General features: G+C 50.1%; 1 pseudogene; it reads right to left on the bottom strand.

The window, feature by feature from the left end:
* Window positions 1-17,241: 17,241 nt before the first annotated feature.
* On the bottom strand, window positions 17,242-18,609 carry LOC147124556 (uncharacterized; annotated as a pseudogene).
* Between the last annotated feature and the right edge of the window lie 856 nt (window positions 18,610-19,465).

Below are 19,465 nucleotides of genomic sequence, written 5' to 3'. Positions count from 1 at the left end.
AGCAATGAAAGCCAACATTCCATTGGCCTTCTTAATCACTTGCTGCACCTGCATACTAACCTTTTGAGTTTCGTGCACCAGGACCCCCAGATCCCTTTGTACTTCAGTACTTTCCAGTTTCTTGCCATTAAGATAATAACTTGCTCTACGATTATTCCTGCCAAAGTGCATAACCTCACACTTTCCAGTATTGTATTCCATCTGCCAAATCTCTGCCCACTTACTTAGCCTGTCTATGTCCCCTTGCAGGTTTTTTATGTCCTCCTCACTCACTACTTTCCCTCCCATCTTAGTATCATCTGCAAACTTTGATATATTACACTTGGTCCCCTCCTCCAAATCGTTAATATAGATTGTAAAGTGTTGGGGACCCAGCACTGACCCCTGCGGAACACCACTAGTTACTGATTGCCAGTCTGAGAATGAACCATTTATCCCAACTCTCTGCCTTCTGTTAGATAGCTAATCCTCTATCCATGCCAGAATATTACCCCCAATCCCGTGATTTTTTATCTTAAGCAATAATCTTTTGTGTGGCACGCACGCACACCTCGTTCTGTGCCGCCTGATCTGAAGCATTTCTGTCCTCTCTTATGAGGGCATTTACGGTCTTTGCGTGCTTCTCCAGCTCAGATATAATTTCTTTTAAATGGACCGTCATGGCCTGGTCCTCATATAACTCTGAGCCCACTACCTTGTTTTCATCCATCAAGATTTTCTTCAACTGTGTTTTTAAACCGTTTATCTGGGTCTGCAATTCTATGTCATCCAAACTGTTGATGACAGAGGACCCTGTGTTAAACGCAGTAAAAACATAATTCCATGCTCCCCTTCTTTTCCTCCCCGTATTACCCAAAAACTCATGGTGGGTGGTGTGCAGTTCGGTTTTGTCTACATTTGCAAAATCGAACTCGTAAAACTTCCTAAACATCTACTTTAACAGGGCCTGGTATAGCTGCTCTGTCTCTTTGGGGCACCACTCCGGTAAGTGTACCTTGGTGAGGTTTAAAATCACGGAGGCTACCGCGTAGTGTACCCCCTGGTACAGCACCTGATCCGTCGACACTAGTACCAGCCCATTCCCTGGTCCCTTGGTGGCGGCGGGGCACCCCTCCCTGTGTGTCCTTGCTGCCTGGGTCGTGGGCAGGGGCTTTCGGGGGTGGGTCACAAGTTCAGTGGCATTGACTGGGATTGGGGAGTATGGGACCGCGCACGCCTTCAGGCTGGAATCCCACTCCACCCCCTCCCTGGCATCTTGCCACTGCTGGTGGAAAATGATGGATATGGCTTTGGGGCAGGCCTTCTCTGACCCCCACATACAGACATAAATCCCCTGATCCTGTTCCCACCACTTGTCCCAGCACACACTGAATCCCCCGTGAGTCCCTGTAACCGTCCGATGGGTATTGTTCCCCAATCGTTCCCAGTCCACTGCGGGGTTTCCCATATCCTTGCTCAGTTTTCTGAGCCACCACCACCTATCCAAAGGAATGTGTCCCTTGCATACACGTTTCCCTACGGTGATGCTAACCCTTGTGGTAACGACCTGTACTCTGGGGCACAGGAGGGAGGCCTCCCCGTACGTGAACCCGGTCTGGCTGGAGTACTGAGTCAAATTGGACCCCAGCCACCCTGGCCACCTTCCCTCGTGGCTCCTCCACATCCTGTTTGCCGCTTCCATCAGTTACTTTTGGTGCTCTTTCTCCTGAGCACCCACAGATGTGGGATTCTTCCATATCACCTCGCTTTGCAATGCTCAGTCCTATCAGGGCGAGTAGGATTACACCCCACTTCATCCTGAAAATCTTTCTGCAAAGGGATACAAGAACATATAGCCAGGTCCCGAGGCTTGGGTGAAGCATAGTCGAGTCTTGCGACCTCGACTCAATATAAACACTCTTAACAAATTACTACTACTTATTTTAAAACTACCCATCACCATGTTAAAACTTACACTAAACACCCAAACTTAATAGTACCTAAACTATAATTTCCTAAACTATATAGATCCGCCGCCCGTCTCCGAGCGGCCAGCCTAATTCCTGTTTGGGCTGTGGCACACCACTCCCTTCGGCGTGACCGCACTGACTTGCAATTTTGGTCCCTCACAGCCTGTGGCTGCTGGCTGGGGACCTCTGCCTTCGGACCGATCCCTCACTCGAGGGGCGGCCCTTTTTAACTCGGGAGCCGGTGACCACGGTTTCCTCAGCTGGGGCGTCCGTGGGGACCTTCTAGGGACTTTGGCGGGTGGGGGTTTTCTGGCTTGTGGGCCTTTAACCCGAGCCACTGCCCCCTCCGGTGCAGTCTGTGGATATACCACTACCTCCGGCTGGGGATCTGCTTCCTCAGGCTTTACCTCTCCCGAACCTGGGATGGGGCAGGTAACTCTTCGCAGCCTGTCGCTGCAGGCTGAGAGTCTCCGCCCCCAGGTCCCAAACCTGGGTCAGGGGCGGGGCCTTCGCCCTCGTGTCCCTCCTCCTCTAAACCTGGGTCAGGGGCGTGGTCTTCGCCCTCGGGTCCCTCCTCCTCTAAACCTGGTTCAGGGGTGGGGTCTTCGCCCTCTGGTCCCTCCTCCTCTAAACCTGGGTCAGGGGCGGGGTCTTCGCCCTCGGGTCCCTCATCACCTGGATCCCAGAAGAGCGGGGGAGTGTCCCAATCAATGGGCGAGATGGCCCCTCCCCTTAAACAAGCCACAGCGCCTGTCTGTGCAGTCTGTGAACTTGTTCTCGCTGCAGGCTGAGGATTTCTGTCCTCAGACCTTACCCCAACTGGCTGCTCTCTCTTCTCGGGTTTAAACAGTTTACACTGATTAATATGGAACCATTTGGTGTGCCGAGGCATCTTAATGGCGTATATCATGGGGCTGGCCTTGTCTACAATGCTGTAGGGCCCCATGTATAGCGGTTCTAGACTTCCTACCTGAGCATAGTTCCTCACCATAACCTGATCCCCTACCTCCCACGCATGGTGTTTTTGGGGTTCTAACAGCAATCGGTTGCTCCGCTGCTGCTTTCCCATGTTCCCAGCCACCTGCCCGTCGACCTGCTTAAGGTGCTCGAAAAGGTTTCGGGCGAACCTGTCCCGGTTTACCTCCCTAAGCTGACCTTCGGTGAGCACCGGGGCTAGTACATGGGTGGGGGTCCACATAAACCTGCCAGTCATCAGCTCATGCGGGAGTACCCCGTGCTTTTTGACTGGCTGGCCCGGATCCCCATTAGGACCAACGGTAGGACCTCTGCCCATTTTTGAGGCGAGTCCACTGTCTCCTTCCTTAAACTCTCCTTTAAGGTCCTATTCATTCTCTCCACAATCCCTGATGACTGTGGGTTGTGGGCAAAGTGCCACTTCTCCTTGATGCCTAGCGGCATAAGGGTATTCTGCATTACCTGCCCGGTAAAGTGACTCCCTTGGTCAGACTCCACATACTGTGGTAGCCCCCATCGCGAGAACACTTCCCGGACCAGGATCCTGGCCGTACCCACAGCCGTAGCTGTTCTGCAGGGGAAGGCTTCTACCCATTTCGTGAACACATCGACCAGGACTAGGCAGTACTTATAGCCTCCCTGGGCGGTGGGCAGGGGCCTGATGTAGTCGACCTGTACCGACTGCCATGGTCCCTCTACCCTCCTGATGTGTCCCATAGGTACCTTCCTTTTATGGGGGTCAGGGTTATTAGCAGCGCACACCAGACAGCTGACGCAGAACTCGCGGACATCTTCCCTGAGTCCTGGCCACCATCCCGCCTGTTCCACCTGCTGCCAGGTGGTCTCAGGCACGGGATGCCCCACTCCTGGACCCTCATGGGCCAGTTGAAGGAATTCCCTCCGATGCTGCCGCAGCACAACCCACTGCTCCCCCTTGAACAGCATGCCTTCTTTGACAGAGAGGGCTGCTCTGCCGTAAGGGCCCTTTACCCTTTTTCCCTGAGTCACTGTGCTGAGGACTGCCTTAAGGACGGGGTTTTGGGTTTGGACCGTCTTAAGGTCCGGGGCTAAATCTACCCCTGCACTCCCTTGTGTCCCATCCCTACCCCGACTGCTGCTATGGGTTTGGACCCATACGGGTCCCAGTAAATGCCTGTGCGGGCACCCTCTATAACTAGCATGTCAGCCTGCTGCTTGCCTTGACTACGGGGTTCTGTGGAGGAATGGGCTTTCACCTTATGGATGAAAACCTCCCCTTTCTCCCCCAGTGCTGCTAGGATTTTCTCCAGCAGGGGTTTTACTGTGAGGGGTCTCTCATCGGCGGAGGTGTATCCGCGGTGGGACCAGATGGCCAGGTACTCCGTACACGAATTGCATGTAAACATGCTGTCTGAGCAAATCAGGTATGGGGTGGGGTAGATTTCGGGGTGTGCAACGACCGTGGACCAAAACCCGTTGGAAATATCCAGCACCGTGAAAGTGGTCACAGATGCTGGGATACTTCCTATCAGGTCGGCAACTGCTGCTACCGTGGGTGCACAGGCCGGGATGTTGCTGCTGAGCACCCGATAGTCCACCTTGGCCCTCCAGGAATTGTCCAGGTTTCTAACCGGCCACAGTGGAGAGTTTACGTGGGTGGCTATCAGTTTCAGGACTCCCTGATGTACTAAGGAGGACATTGCTGCTTCCATGCCTGGCTCCGCTTCCCTGGGGAAGTTATACTGTTTCTGTGGTCGGGCCATGGGGTCCCCGTCTACGCTGACCTCAAACCCGTTGACCCTCCCGCAGTCGTGTTTGTGTGTGGCAAATGTGGCTAGGTGGGCTCGCACAAATGCCTGGAACTCCTGTGGGGTATTGCTGACCATGAGCTCAAGGTTATAACCCTCTTTGGGATTCATGGTGCACAGGGTCCCCTTCCCTTCCTTCCCTGGGATGACTACTACCTCGGCGTCCTTTCCTGTACTTGCCCCCCAGAGGCAATGGTTTCTTAAATCCACCAGGATCCCGTGGCCTACAATAAAGTCGGCTCCCAGGATCCCCTTTCCACCCTCCTGTTCCCACTTCATTAGAAACATAGAAACATAGAAGATAGGAGCAGGAGTAGGCCATTCGGCCCCTCGAGCCTGCTCCGCCATTAAATGAGATCATGGCTGATCATCCAAATTCAGTACCCCGTTCCTGCCTTCTCCCCATATCCCTTGATCCCTTTAGGGATACAGGTCCACTTAGAGCGGAGTGTACCCAAACGAATGGAGAGCGGGATGAAAAATGAGCCAGCCTGTTCTCTGCCTGTGAATCCCGACAGTCTGTATGGGACCCTGCTAGATAGAGGCGAGGTGGTGGGGTTAGCTGAATGGACCACAGTGCATGATGCCCCCATATCCAACAGATAGGTCCCCTTCACCTTTTCTACCTCCATCTCCACGAGGGGTCTCTTCCATACATCATACCGAAGGGAACACAGGTAAACAGGCTCTGCTGGCTCTAGTCATGGCTGTGTGTTGGATGGAGCTGATGGGGTCAGAGCACCGGTTTCGGCGGCTACTCTCCCATGGCCAGTCAATAAGGACCTCATGGTGTCCAAAAATGACTCGACCGCGGCGGGAGGGATTCCTGCCTCTGCCTTTTGGGCTGGGGCTACGGAATTCTTTCCCTTGTTATCTTTCCAAGTGTTTTTGCACTCCTTCCTCCAGTGGCCATCCTTCCCACACCCATAGCAATTGAGATTTGTGTTGGGGGGGTTATTCCCTTCCTGCTGCCACTCCTTCCTACCCTGTCCGGGTTTTACCTCATGCACCTTCCCTTTTGGTGGGTGTGCATCGGTTCCCCTACCGTTCTTATAGGCTAGGGTCAACTGTCTGATCACCGTAAGTTCGGTGGTCTGGGGATTCTTGGGGTCGAACCAGATTTCCGCCTTGGCCCGGACCTGTGGCAAGCTGTTTGCCACCAGGCAACGGAGCCAATGGGACAGTTGATCCTCATTCAGGAACACCCAGTTAGGTGTCCCCGGACAGGCACTCCGGTACACCGGCCATAGCCTGTCCGCGAAAGCTTGCGGGGTTTCCCCTGTGAGCTGCACTGTCTTCTCCACACGGGAGAAAGGACTTCCCTCATTCATCCCCATGGCCTCCAGAACTTCATCCCTGAGCGCCTCATACCTGCCCTGCCCCCTCTTACACTCGTCAGAGAGGGATTGGAGGAGCTTACTCTCCAAAGAGAACAGCAGCATTTTGGCCTGCTCAGCAGCATCGCAGTCGTTGATGCTGGCTGCCTGTTCCACTTCCCTGAAGTGGACCGAGGGGCCCCTTTTTCGGCGAGCTTTGGGATATGGCTCACCATAGCCCTAAGCTGTTGGGCGCTATAGGGTATTACGAACTGGTTTTGAAGGGATCCCTCTTCCTCGCCATTTACGGGTGGGCCGAAACTCCGATGCCGGGCTGGGCACATCCGTCCTGTTTCTAGCCTCTCCTGCGGGGGTTGTTCCACCTCCGCTTCTTCCCCTGACTTCACCCCCCCCTTGCTGCCAGACCTCGCTGAAACCTGGCGCTATGGGTGGTGGTCGCGGGACCTCCTGTTCCTCAACCGGGTCACCCCTTGGCACTACCTGTGGTGTTTGAACCCCTCGTTCCCTGTGAAATCCGCCTGGCCTGCCCTCGGGCTTATAAGGCACACCATGCCCTTTGCCTTCCTTAGGGCCAGGCTAAGATTTTCTATCTGTTCCTTGCAGGGGCCATGATCTGCATCTTGAAACCCCTGTTCGCTCGCTAACTTATGAGCTGCTTTTACTTCCTTTACCTTCTCCTCCTGCTCCCTTACGTGTCTCGCTAGGTGGGCGTTCTTTTCCCTGGCCTTATGTTCTCCCATTAACTGAACCCTATCCTGATTTAGGGCCTGCAATGCTCCCAGTAACTTTTCCCCTGCTAGAGCCTTGTCCTGGATCTCCAGGGCTGACTCCTTTATCTTGGCTGCCTGTGCTGCAATGAGCCTGTCAAGAAGCTGGTCCTGATTTTGAAGCACATCAGCCAGACTGCCTTCTCTAGGGATTTGTTGTGCTCCTTCCCTTCTGTCCACTTAACTGTGACACACACAATCAGAAATCCTTTTCTCCATCATGGTTTGCTCTTCCGAACCATTGTCTACTGTATCGCACCCCTGTTGCCGGAGTCCTGCCACGGTCGTCATTTCTGTAGGGGGTGCCGTGTGCCCAGTCAGCTTCGCCTCTGACTGTCTCTGAGTGGTTCGAATCGCTCCCACACCCCTGGGTTCTAGACTCCAGACTTAGGTACAGGCGGCGATACAGAAAATTGAGTAGACAAGTGGTTTGGTACAAGAAACCGTGAATTTTATTAAAAGGCTGAATAAAACACTATACTGAAAATCACTGGAACAATTACAGGCATAAACAATTACACTTATATGGGAATGGGAAACACACTGCACATCGAGGGAAACAAATAAATTAAAAATCCCCTTATCCTTATCCCGCCCCCTATACCTAACTAGATTAAGCTATGAGGGGCCAGGGACTTATGCTCACCAATTCGAAACCTGTTGATCTTTAACGGTTGTGAGTTTTGGGGTCCGTTCTTGCTGTCCTTTGGGGTACTTCGTCGCCACGTGGTCACAGGGTGCGGCGATGGAGTTGTTGATGCGAATCACCCTCCTTTTCCTCAGTTAACATCGTCGTCAAGTCGCGATGGGTCTTCTTCTTCTTCCTCGGGCGGTTTAGTCGCTGACGGGTTTTTATAACGGTTGGGGCTCGGTTGGTGGTTTATACTGTCAAACTGATTTTTCTACCCATGTTTCGAACGCCAGTTTATTCGTCATGGACGCTGCTATCCATGCTTCGAACGCCAACTTATTCATCAAACGGCAGCTTATAACTAGGCGTTTGTCCCCCAATGCGTCTTTCCACTGCCCTTCTCTGCCCTTATCGGTTTACCGTATTCTTCGTCTCGTCTTGTCTCATCTGCCCGTTTGTGGCCTGTGTGTCCTGTGTGTTTTCGAATTCGGGTCTCGTTCTCCTCCCGTGTTTGGCCCTCGGTATCGTAATGGGCATCCTTGGTGTTGAGCGGCGTGGGGAGCGAGAAGAGAGCCCGCCACGAGGCCAGGGCATGAGAATGAGAGGCAGGAGGCCAAGGTCAAGAGATAAGGGGCAAGAGCAGAGACTGATCACTACCGATGGGCCTACAATTATACTCGGTTCTTCATTCCTTATCTGCGCGCCAAATCAGGTCAGTCCTTTGTCTAACTTTTGGTGGGCTCATTTAAAATGATTACAGCCATTTACTTTAACGACTTCTGGGGTGGTTGTCTCCTGGTATAATGGCTTCGATGTCTTGGCTGTTTGTTATTTAAGAAATGTAATTGTCCTCATCCTGGCTTGATGGCTACTGTGACTTGCTACCGATTATATATGCAGAAACCTAATGGCCTCGATTAGGCCCATTCTGACTTGATCTGTTCCAAGGTGAATGAATGCATAGTCTGTGTTTACCTAGTTGTCTGGCTCCACAAAGTCTTTTCACAGATTCATGCAATCTAGGTTTCATTTTCAGGTTTTGAAAAGTGCCTGCCTTTTTGCAGGGCCTTGCTTTTGAAAGCCTGTACTTTTGGTCACGAGGTTGCAGAAGACATTTTGGGTACCCTTTTTAATAACTTGTCCATACAGGGTCCCTTTATCCATAACCTTTGGGGAATATGGGAATTTTGAGAACCCTACAGGAATTGTTTTAATAACCACTTAGCAATCTACGTTCAAAGATATGAATCTCTTTTTAGTTGCAGGGAGAAGACTTGATTATCTACCATATAAGTTTAATATGCTTACCTTCTTATGTAATACCCACTGGAAATGTTATGTACGCTAAGTATGGTTATCAATCTTTAACTTAGACACTGTATTATCATTGTTATAAATCCCTGGGTTAAAGTTGCCCATGTGAAGGTACGGCAAGAACTTTTAAGGACACAATGTGACTAAGAGCAGACTTCCCATAACTGTTGCAGACAGTGAGGCTGCACAGTCTCCAGGCAGAAACCCCAGGAGGAAGGGGTGGAGTCGGGGTTTTCGAGCGGGAAAAAGGAGCAACTGGAAGAAGAGAGGGCAGGAGCTCTGAAAAGAGGGCTCAGGAGGCAAATGGCTGCCGCATCCCGTCCCGGGTTTCCAAACTCGGCCGCCGCCCTTCGTATTAGTAGCTCTGCATCCAGAACTTAAATGGGATTCAGTGATCGTGAAGAGAATTCAACGAAGGGGTTCAGAGTCGTAAGTCTTGCAGACATTATACATACCATGAGCTCCAACTTAAGCGCGCCAACGAAAGAGTGCACTCGAATTTGGACACAGGGACAGATTCTCCTTTGAATCCATGTAAATGGAGAATGTATGTTTATTATGTCTAGATTCATTCTAATGTATGCAAATGTCTAATTTAGTTCATTGACCTGTAACCATCTTATACTGTCTGACGTTAAAACTATAAAGTAAGATAATTAGAATTAAGCCATTGTAGTAGTGATCTCCTTACTGGACTATAGAATACTGTCTACAACAGAGACCACATCTCACATATATCTAGAGAACCGTGAAGGGGTTACACTTATTATTAAGAACATAAGAAATAGGAGCAGGAGTGGGCCATTTGGCCCTTCGAGCCTGCTCTGCCATTCATCAAGATCGTGGCTGATCTACTACCTCAACTCCACCTTCCCGCACTATTCCCATATCCCTTAATTCCCTTCATTCCCAAAAATATATAGACCTCTGTCTTGAATATACTCAACAATTGAGCATCCACAACTCTCTGGGGTAGATAATTCCAAAGATATATAACCCTTCGAGTGAAGAAATTTCTCCTCATCTCAGTCCTAAATGGCCTACCCCTTATTCTGAGACTGTGACCCCGTGTAGTAGATTCCCCAGCCAGGGGAAATTTTTTCTCAGCATCAACCCTGTCAAACCCCTTAAGAATTTTAAATGTTTCAATTAGATCTCTCATTCTTCTAAATTCTAAGGAATATAGGCCTAGTCTACTCAATCTCTCCTCATAGGGCAATCCCCTCATCCCAGGAACCAGTCTAGTGAACCTTCACTGTATTCCCTCTAAGGCAAGTATGTCTTTCCTTAGGTAAAGAGACCAGAATTGTACACAGCACTCCATGTGTGGCCTCACCAATGCCCTGTATAATTGTAGTAAGACATCTTGGAAGTAAAATGCAGTCGCGCCCCAAAAAGGTTAATAACCCTGCGCAGTAAATTGAGTGGTAGCACCCCAAGCAGGAGGCAGGGCGCTACTGAAGCATTCCCCCTCCTTCCTGGGGTGCTACCATTCAATATCGCGGCACTACGTGCAACAACGCCATGCGTGTTGGCACGTAGCGGTATTACAGGCCTCCCTTCCCTGATTAAAGGGGTGGGGCCTAGCGCAGCACGTACTGGGGCCCTGCTGGACCACCGGGGAGCGGGGTGCCTGGAAATCAGCCCGGCACTCAAGAGGAGTGCCAGGCTGAGCGATCGTGGCCGGCACCCCGCATGAGGAAGCAAAAGGGGTCAGGTGCTGGCAGGCGGCCCCCAAAAAAATGGGCATCCGGCACCTGCCCTTTACTTTGCATCGCTGCGCCCGCAAAAACGCCACCCTCACCCTGTCAGACATATCGTCTGGCGGTAGGTCAGGGGGAGCAACTGAAGTTTGCGGTCGGGTTGCAAGCGAGGCACTGCGCACGGCGATGACATCATCGCCGGAGGCGCAGTGTCGCGGGGCGCTACCGGTAACTGCCGCCGCTAACCTCCCGCTGAATATTGCGGGAGGCGTTTGTGGTGCCACGCCCAGCTGCTAGAGTGTTTGCCCTGGGGGACGCTAACGGGAGGCGTAAAACAACCCATTTTTCCCCCCACTCTAATCTCTTTGTAACAAAAGCTAATATACCATTTGATTTCCTAATTCCTTGCTGTACCTGCATATTAACTTTCTGTGATTAATGTAGAAGGACATCCAGGTATCTTTGAGTGCAAACATTTCCCAGTCTCTCACCATTCAAAAAATATTCTGCTTTTTTATTTTTCCTACCAAAGTGGATAACTTCACACTTCCTCACATTGTAATCCATTTGCCATCTTCTTGCCCACTCAGTCAACCTGTCTATATCTCTCTGCAGCCTCTTTGTGTCCTCCTCACAGCTTACTTTCCCACCTAACTTTGTATCATCAGCAAACTTGGATAAGTTACACCTTGTCTCTTCATCTAAGTCATTAATGTAGATTGTAAATAGCTGAGGCCCAAACATTGATCCTTGTGGTACCCCATTAGTTACAGCCTGCCAACCCGAAAAAGTCCCGTTTATCCCTACTCTGTGTTTTCCGTCCATTAACCAATCCTCAATCCATGCTAATATATTACCTCCAGTACCATGAGTCCTAATTTTGTGTAATAACCTTTTGTGTGGCACCTTATCGAATGCTTTGTGAAAATCCAAATACATTCCATCCACTGGTTCCCTCTTATCCATCCTACTAGTTACATCTTCGAAAAACTCTAAGATTTGTCAAACACAATTTCCCTTTCATAAAACCATGTTGACTATGCCTAATCATATTACGATTTTCTAAGTGCCCTGTTACCACGTCCCTAATAATAGATTCTAGCATTCTACTACTGATGTCAGGCTAACTGGCTTACAGTTCGCCCTTTTTTCTCTTCCTCCTTTCTTAAATAGTGGGGTTATGTTTGCTACCTTCCAATCCTTGGGGACTGTTCTAAAATCTAGGGAATTCTGGAAGATTAATACCAGTGCATCCACTATCACTGCAGCTACCTCTTTCAAAATCCTAGGATGCAGGTCATCAGGTCCAGGTGATTTATCACCAATTAATCCCATTAATTTCACCAGTACTATGTTTTTACATATACTGATTTATTTAAGTACCTCATTCTTTCTAAACCCTTGGTTCCCCATTATTTCCGGGAAGTTTTTTGTGTTCTCTACTGTGAAGACTGCGATTTTCTGCTTGGTGTTGGGATGGGGGTTTCCGGGTTCCAGTCCCACCCCCAGCTATCTCCGCTCCACAGACATGATTTTCCCTTGATTGGCCTTGTTAAGCCCGCCACGGGCTTAACGGCTAATTAACAGGAAGCAGGTCTGATGACGTCATTTGATGATGCATCATCTGCCGGTTTCCTTAAAGGGACAATGCACACTTTTATTTTGACAGTTGATTTTTCAGTGTTTGACAGCATTCAGGTGCTGAAAACACTGACAATCACTGCACAAAGGTGAACTCTTACTTCCAGGCTCTCCAATGGTTCCTTCCATATGCTGGAATAGATGGCAGCTGCAGGTGAGATGACAGAAGCAATCTGTCACTGGTAAGAGAGGTTGTCCCAATGAGGTGGCACAGGACATACAGTTAGATTTAAAAACTTATAAGCGAAAGAAATCTGTATGTGTTTTAAAAATGCAGAAACCAACTATTTCTTTGCCCTAAAATTCATACTATGCAACATGGCATCCTTCATACCACTTCTGCAGCTGTCATCATTTCACAAACATTAGACCAGACTCACAACGCACCACACTTACATGGCGTGTTGTCCGGACATCGTGAAACCTGACCCAGAAGCGGGAAAATTGTAAAACAGCCTGAAAACTACTGACAAGTACCTGTTAAATGCTTTTAATCCGTTTCCTGCTGCTAGGTGCCAGTTCCATTTGCAAATCGGGGACCCAACACTTGGGAAGGTTGTTTGGAGGCAGATTGATGGTGGGTTCAGACTTCAAAAGGAATTTAACCTCTGACCCACCTCTCTGAGCATTGACAAAATCGCAGCCAAAGTATTTGTTTAATGTCTCTGCCATTTCCTTATTGCCCATTATAATTTCTCCTGTCTCTGCCTCTAATGGGCCCACGTTTACTGTCACTAATCTCTTCCTAATTACATACCTATAGAAACGTTTACAATCTGTTTTATGTCTCTTGCTAATTTACTCTCATATTCTTTTTTCTCTTTCCTTATTAATTTCTTGGTCCTCCTTTGTTGAATTCTAAAATCCTCCCAATCATCAGGCTTACTACTCTTTTTGGCAACATTATAAGCCTCTTCCTTTGATCTAATATTATCTTTCATTTCTCTTGTTAGCCACGGTTGGACCACTTTTCCTGTGGGGTTTTTGTACCTTAAAGGAATTGTAAGTTGCAGGGTTCTCAAAATTCCCGCACTCCCCAAGTTATGGATCAAGGGACCCTGTTTTGGACAAGTTATTAAAAGCAGGGTACCCAAAATGGCTTCTGTAAACCTCGCGACCAAAACTGACAGGACTTTTAAAAGCAAGGCTCTGCAGACAAGCAGGCCCAGAGACGAAACTTAAAATGCAGGAATCTGTGTAACAGGACTCCCTGGAGCTAGCCAGACAAAGTAAACACAGAATATGCATTCATTTGACTTGAATTAAAACAAGCTAGAATGGGCCTATAATCGTGGCCATTAGGTTTCTGCATGTTTAATCGCTAACAGCTCACAGTAGCCATCAAATCAGGATGGGGACAATTAGGTTTTATCCATGACAAACAACCAGGACATCGGGGCCATTAGACCCGGAGACAACCACTCCAAAAGTTGTTAAAATAAATGGTTGTAATCGTTTAAACAAGCCCGCAAAAGTTAAACAAAGGACTGACCTGATTTGGCGCGCAGATAAGGAGTCGATGAACGGGTATAATTGTAAGCCCATCAGTAGCAATCTCTCTCTTAGCTCTCTTGATTCTGACCTCTCATCCATGGCCTTGGGCCTGCTGCCGCTCGTACTCGCGCCCTGGCCTCATGGTGGGTTCTCTTCTCGCTTCCCGCACCGTTTAACAACCGAGGACGCCCATTATACCGGGGCCAAACGCGGGAGGAGAACGAGACCCGAGTTCAAAAGCCACACAGGACACACACAGGCCACAAAAGGGGCAGACGAGACTAGACGAAGAAGAAGGTAAACCAATAAGAGCAGAGAAGGGCAGCGAAAGATGCTTGGTAAAAAACAAATGCCTGGTTATAAGCTGGCGTTTGGGGAAGAAATTGGCAGTGTATGTATGGACAGTGGGAATAAGTTGGCATTTGAACACTGCGAATAAGCTGGCGTTAAACGCGGGTGGCAGCGCCCGCGACGAATAAACCAGCGTTCGAAGCCTGGGTAGTGAAATCATCTAAGCGGTAAAAACCGCCAACCGACCCCTGACCGTAACATTACCGCCGACGACTGCCTGAGGGAGAAGAAGAAGAAAGCCCATCGCGATGAGACAATGACGGCAGCTGAGGAAAAGGGAGGGTGCTTCGCATCAACAACTTCAGCGCCGCGCCCTGAGACCACGTGGCGACGGGGTGCCCCAAAGGACAGGGAGAACAGAGCTCAAAACTCACAACCGTTAAAGCAACAGGTTTTTGATTGGTGAGCATGAATTCTTGGCCCCTCATAGCTTAATCTAGTTAGGTATAGGGGGTGGGATAAGGATAGGGGGATTGTTTAATGTAATTGTTTTCCCTCGATGTGCCGTGTGTTCCCCATTCCCATATAAGTGTAATTGTTAATGCCTGTACTTTTCATATCAGTAATTCTCATAAGATTGTGTTTTATTCTGCTTTAATAAAATTTTGGTTTTCTTACACAATACCACTTGTCTACTCAATTTTCTGTATCACCGCCTGTACCTAATTCCAGTGTCTAGTACCCAGGGGTGTGGGAGCGATTCGAACCGCTCAAAGGGACAGTCAGAGGTGAAGCTGACTGGGCGCCCACACACCACCCCCTACAGAAATGGCGACTGCGGCAGTACTCCGGCAACAGGGGTGCGATACAGTAGACAATGGTTCGGATGAGCAAACCATGATGGAGGAGAGGATTTCTGATTATGTGTTTAGCAAGGTGAATATCACTAAGAAGTGGATCACCACTCTGTTAAGGGCTGGGCATCCGGTAGATGCAGACGCTAAGTGGACAGAGGGGAGGGAACACAAGAAGTCCTTAGCGAAGGCAGTCTGGCTGATGTGTTTCAAAAAGCAGGTCCAGCTTTTGGACAGGCTTATTGCAGCACAGGCAGCCGAGTTAAAGGAGTCAGCCTTGGAGATCCAGGACAAGGCTCTAGCAGGGGAGAAGTTACTGGTAGCATTGCAGGCCCTGAATCAGGAGAGGTTGTATTTAATGGGTGAACATAAGGCCCAGTTGGAATACCGAGAGTGCCAAGTCACCGAAGCCAAGGGTAATGAGTTAAGGTTGCTGGAAAAGAACGCCTGCCTAGCAAGGCAAGTTAGAGAACAGGAGGAGAGAGTAAAAGAGGTAAAGGTATCTTTCAAGTTAGCGAGCGAACAGGGGTTTGAAGATGCAGGTCATGGCCCCTGCAAGGAACAGATAGAAAATCTGAGCCTGGCCCTGAGGAAGGCGAAAGGCATGGTATGCCTCATACGCCTGAAGGCAGGCCAGGCGGATTTTATGGGGAACGAGGGGCGAACGGTTCAAACATCACTGGTAGTGCCCAGGGTCAACCCGGTTGAGGAACAGGGGGTCTCACGACCACCACATGTAGCGCCAGATTTCAGCGAGGTCTGGCAGCAATGGGGGGGGTGGAGTCAGAGGTGGGAGTGGAGTTAGAGCAACCCCCGCCAGAGAGGTCAGAGCCGGGACCGAGGTGCCCAGCCCGGCATTGGAGTTTTAGCCCATCCGTCCATGGCGACGATGAGGGACCCCTCCAAATCCAGTTCGTGTTACCCTATAGCACCCAACAGCTTAGGGCTATGGTGAGCCATATCCCAAAGCTCTCCGAAAAGGGAGACCCCTCGATCCACTTCAGGGAAGTAGAGCAGGCAGCCAGCGTCAACGACTGCGATGGCGCTGAGCAGACCAAAATGCTGCTATTCTCCCTGGAGAGTAGGCTCCTCCAATCCCTCTCTGATGAGTGTAAGAAAGGGCAGAGCAGGCATGAGGCACTCAGGGATGAAGTTCTGGAGGCCATGGGGATGAATGAGGGAAGTCCTTTCTCCCGTGTGGAGAAGACGGTCCAGCTCACAGGGGAAACTGCGCAGGCTTTTGCGGACAGGTTATGGCCGGTGTACCGGAGCTCCTGTCCGGGGACACCTAACTGGGCGTTCCTGAACGGGGATCCCCTGGCCCATTGGCTCCATTGCCTGGTGGCAAACAGCTTGCCACCGGTCCGGGCCAAGGCGGAAGTCTGGTTCGACCCCAAGAATCCCCAGACCACCGAGCTCGTGGTGATCAAACAGTTGACGCTAGCCTATAAGAACGGTAGGGGAACCGATGCACACCCATCCAAGGGGAAGGTGCATGAGGTAAAACCCAGACCGGGTAGGAAAGAGTGGCATCAGGAAGGGAATAACCCCCCCAACACAAAGACGAATTGTTACGTGTGTGGGAAGGATGGTCATTGGCGGAAGGAGTGCAAAAACACTTGGAAAGATAACAAGGGAAATAATTCCACAGCCCTAGCCCAAAAGGCGGAGGCGGAAATCCCTCCCGCCGCGGTCGAGTCATTTTTGGATACTATGAGGTCCTTATTGACTGGCCACGGGTGAGTAGCAGCCACTACTGGTGCTCTGACCCCATCAGCTCCATCCAACACACAACCATGACTAGAGCCAGCACAGCCTGTTTACCTGTGTTCCCTTTGATACGGTGAATGGAAAAGACCAATCGTGGAGATGGAGGTGGAAAAGGTGAAGGGGGCCTATCTGTTGGACACGGGGGCACCATGCACCGTGGTCCATTCAGCTAACCCCACCCCCTCACCTCTATCTAACGGGGTCCCATACAGTCTATCAGGGTTCACAGGCAAAGAACAGGCCGGCTCGTTTTCCATCCCGCTCGCCATTCGCTTAGGACTGCTTCGCTCTAAGTGTAAGAAGTCACACAACACCAGGTTATAGTCCAACAGTTTCCTTTGAAATCACAAGCTTTCGGAGCATTGCTCCTTCGTCAGGTGAAGTGGAGAGATGCATAAAGACACAGCTTATATAGTCAGAGAATAATGCCAGATGATTACAGGTAATCTTTCTAACTGCCATTTATCACACCTCGGCAGAGAGATAATCAAAGCAATCAAAGGTGTGAATGGTGTCCAAACGGGTCTGTCAGGAAAACATTACATCAAAGAACAATGAGGTGGGGTCACAAGGGGTCAAATGTTGCAGATGCTGGGGTCTGTATGAAGAACAAAAACAGAAAAAAAACCATTATTTTTTGCTGGAAATCACAGCAGGTCCAGGCGCATCTGTGTAGAGAGCACAAGCCAATGACGATGCGAGTCTGGATGACCCTACGTCAGGTGGGGTTACTTGTAGCGTGACATGAACCCAAGGTCCCGGTTGAGGCCGTCCTCATGAGTGAGGAACTTGGCTATCAGTTTCTGCTCTACCATTTTGCGTTGTCGTGTGTCTCGAAGGCCGCCTTAGAGAATGCTTACCCTAAGATCGGAACCTGAATGTCTTTGACTGCTGACGTGTTCCCCGACTGGGAGGGAACACTCCTGCCTGGTGATTGTTGCGCGGTGTCCGTTCATCCGTTGTCGCAGTGTCTGCATGGTCTCGCCGATGTACCATGCTCCGGGGCATCCTTTCCTGCAATGTATGAGGTAGACAACGTTGGCCGAGTCACATGAGTATGTACCATGTACCTGGTGGGTGGTGTCCTCACGTGTGATGATGGTATCTGTGTTGATTATCTGGCATGCCTTGCAGAGGTTACCGTGGCAGGGTTGTGTCATGTCGTGGTCGCTGTTCTCCTGAAAGCTGGGTAATTTGCTGCGAACAATGGTCCATTTGAGGTTAGGCGGCTGTTTGAAGGCAAGTAGTGGAGGCGTGGGGATGGCCTTAATGAGGTGTTCGTCGTCATCGATGACATGTTGAAGGCTGCGAAGAACATGGCGTAGTTTCTCTGCTCCGGGGAAGTACTGGACGACGATGGGTACTCTGTTGGTTGTGTCCCATGTTTGTTTTCTGAGGAGGTCGATGCGATTTTTTGCTGTGGCCCGTCGGAACTGTCGATCGAAGAATCGAGCGTCATATCCCATTCTTATGAGGGAGTCTTTCAGCATCTGTAGGTTTCCATTGCGTTTCTCCTCGTCTGAGCAGATCCTGTGTATTCGCAGGGCTTGTCCATAGGGGATGGCTTCTTTAACGTGGTTAGGGGGGAAGCTGGTGAAGTGGAGCATCCTGAGGTTGTCCGTGGGCTTGTGGTAGAGTGAAGTGCTGAGGTGTCCGTCTTTGATGGAGATTCATGTGCCCAAGAATGAAACCGATTCTGAGGAGTAGTACATGGTGAGTTTGATGGTGGGATGGAGCTTGTTGATGTTATTGTGTAGTCTTTTCAGTGATTCTTCACCGTGGGTCCATAGGAAGAAAATGTCATCGATGTATCTGGTGTATAGCATTGGTTGGAGGTCCTGTGCAGCGAAGAAGTCTTGCTCGAACTTGTGGATGAAAATGTTGGTGTATTGGGGTGCGAATTTGGTCCCCATGGCTGTTCCGTGTGTTTGGGTAAAGAACTGGTTGTCGAAGGTGAAGACATTGTGGTCTAGGATGAAGCGGATGAGTTGTAGGATGGCGTCTGGAGATTGGCTGTTGTTGGTGTTGAGTACTGAGGCTGTCACAGCGATGCCGCCATTGTGGGGGATACTGGTGCAGAGTGCCGAGACGTCCATCATGGCGAGGAGTGTTCATGGTTCAACTGGTCCGTGGGTGCTGAGTTTCTGTAAGAAATCTGTAGTGTCATGACAGAAGCTGGGGGTTCCCTGTACAATGGGTTTCAGGATGCCCTCGACGTATCCAGAGAGGTTCTCACACAGGGTTCCGTTGCCTGATACGATAGGACATCCGGGTGTGTTGGCTTTGTGTATCTTTGGGAGGCAGTAGAAGTCTCCCACGTGGGGAGTACGTGGGATGAGAGTGCGTAGGATGCTTTGAAGGTCTGGATCGAAGGTCTTTATCAGTCTGTTGAGTATGCGGGTGTGTTCTTCGGTCAGATCTGCGGGTAACTGTCTGTAGTGTTCCTGGTTGTCCAGTTGTCGGTATGCTTCTTTGCAATAGTCCGTTCTGTTCTGTATGACAATGGCTCCTCCTTTGTCTGCTGGTTTGATGACAATGTTGCGGTTGGTCTTCAGAGCGTGGATGGTGTTGCGTTGTGCTCGGGTGACATTCTGGACTGTCTTGTGAGTGCGGCTGATGAATCTGGCATTGATGCATCTCCTGACAGCTTGAGCATGCATGCCAAGCTTAGGGCAGCGACCCACCGGAGGGGTCCAATTTCACTCTTTCTTCTTCGGTTGCTGCACTGCGGATCCCTGTGTCTGCTTTTCTGGATCATTGGTTGTCTCATTGGGTTCGCTGCTGACATCTTGGGATTTGTGGAAGAATTCCCGGAGCCTCATTCTCCTGATGAATTCCTCTGTGTCTGCCGCGAGACCGATGGGGTCCATTTTGGTGGTGGGGCAGAAATTGAACCCACGGCTGAGAACTTCAATTTCACCTGGTTGAAGGGTGTGGTCGGACAAGTTGATG

The sequence above is a fragment of the Somniosus microcephalus genome, chromosome 1, assembly GCF_052327205.1.
Source record: "Somniosus microcephalus isolate GS21.2 chromosome 1, FLI_Smic_1.0, whole genome shotgun sequence".
Taxonomy (NCBI): Eukaryota; Metazoa; Chordata; class Chondrichthyes; order Squaliformes; family Somniosidae; genus Somniosus; species Somniosus microcephalus.
This window is presented reverse-complemented; position numbering and strand designations above follow the sequence as displayed.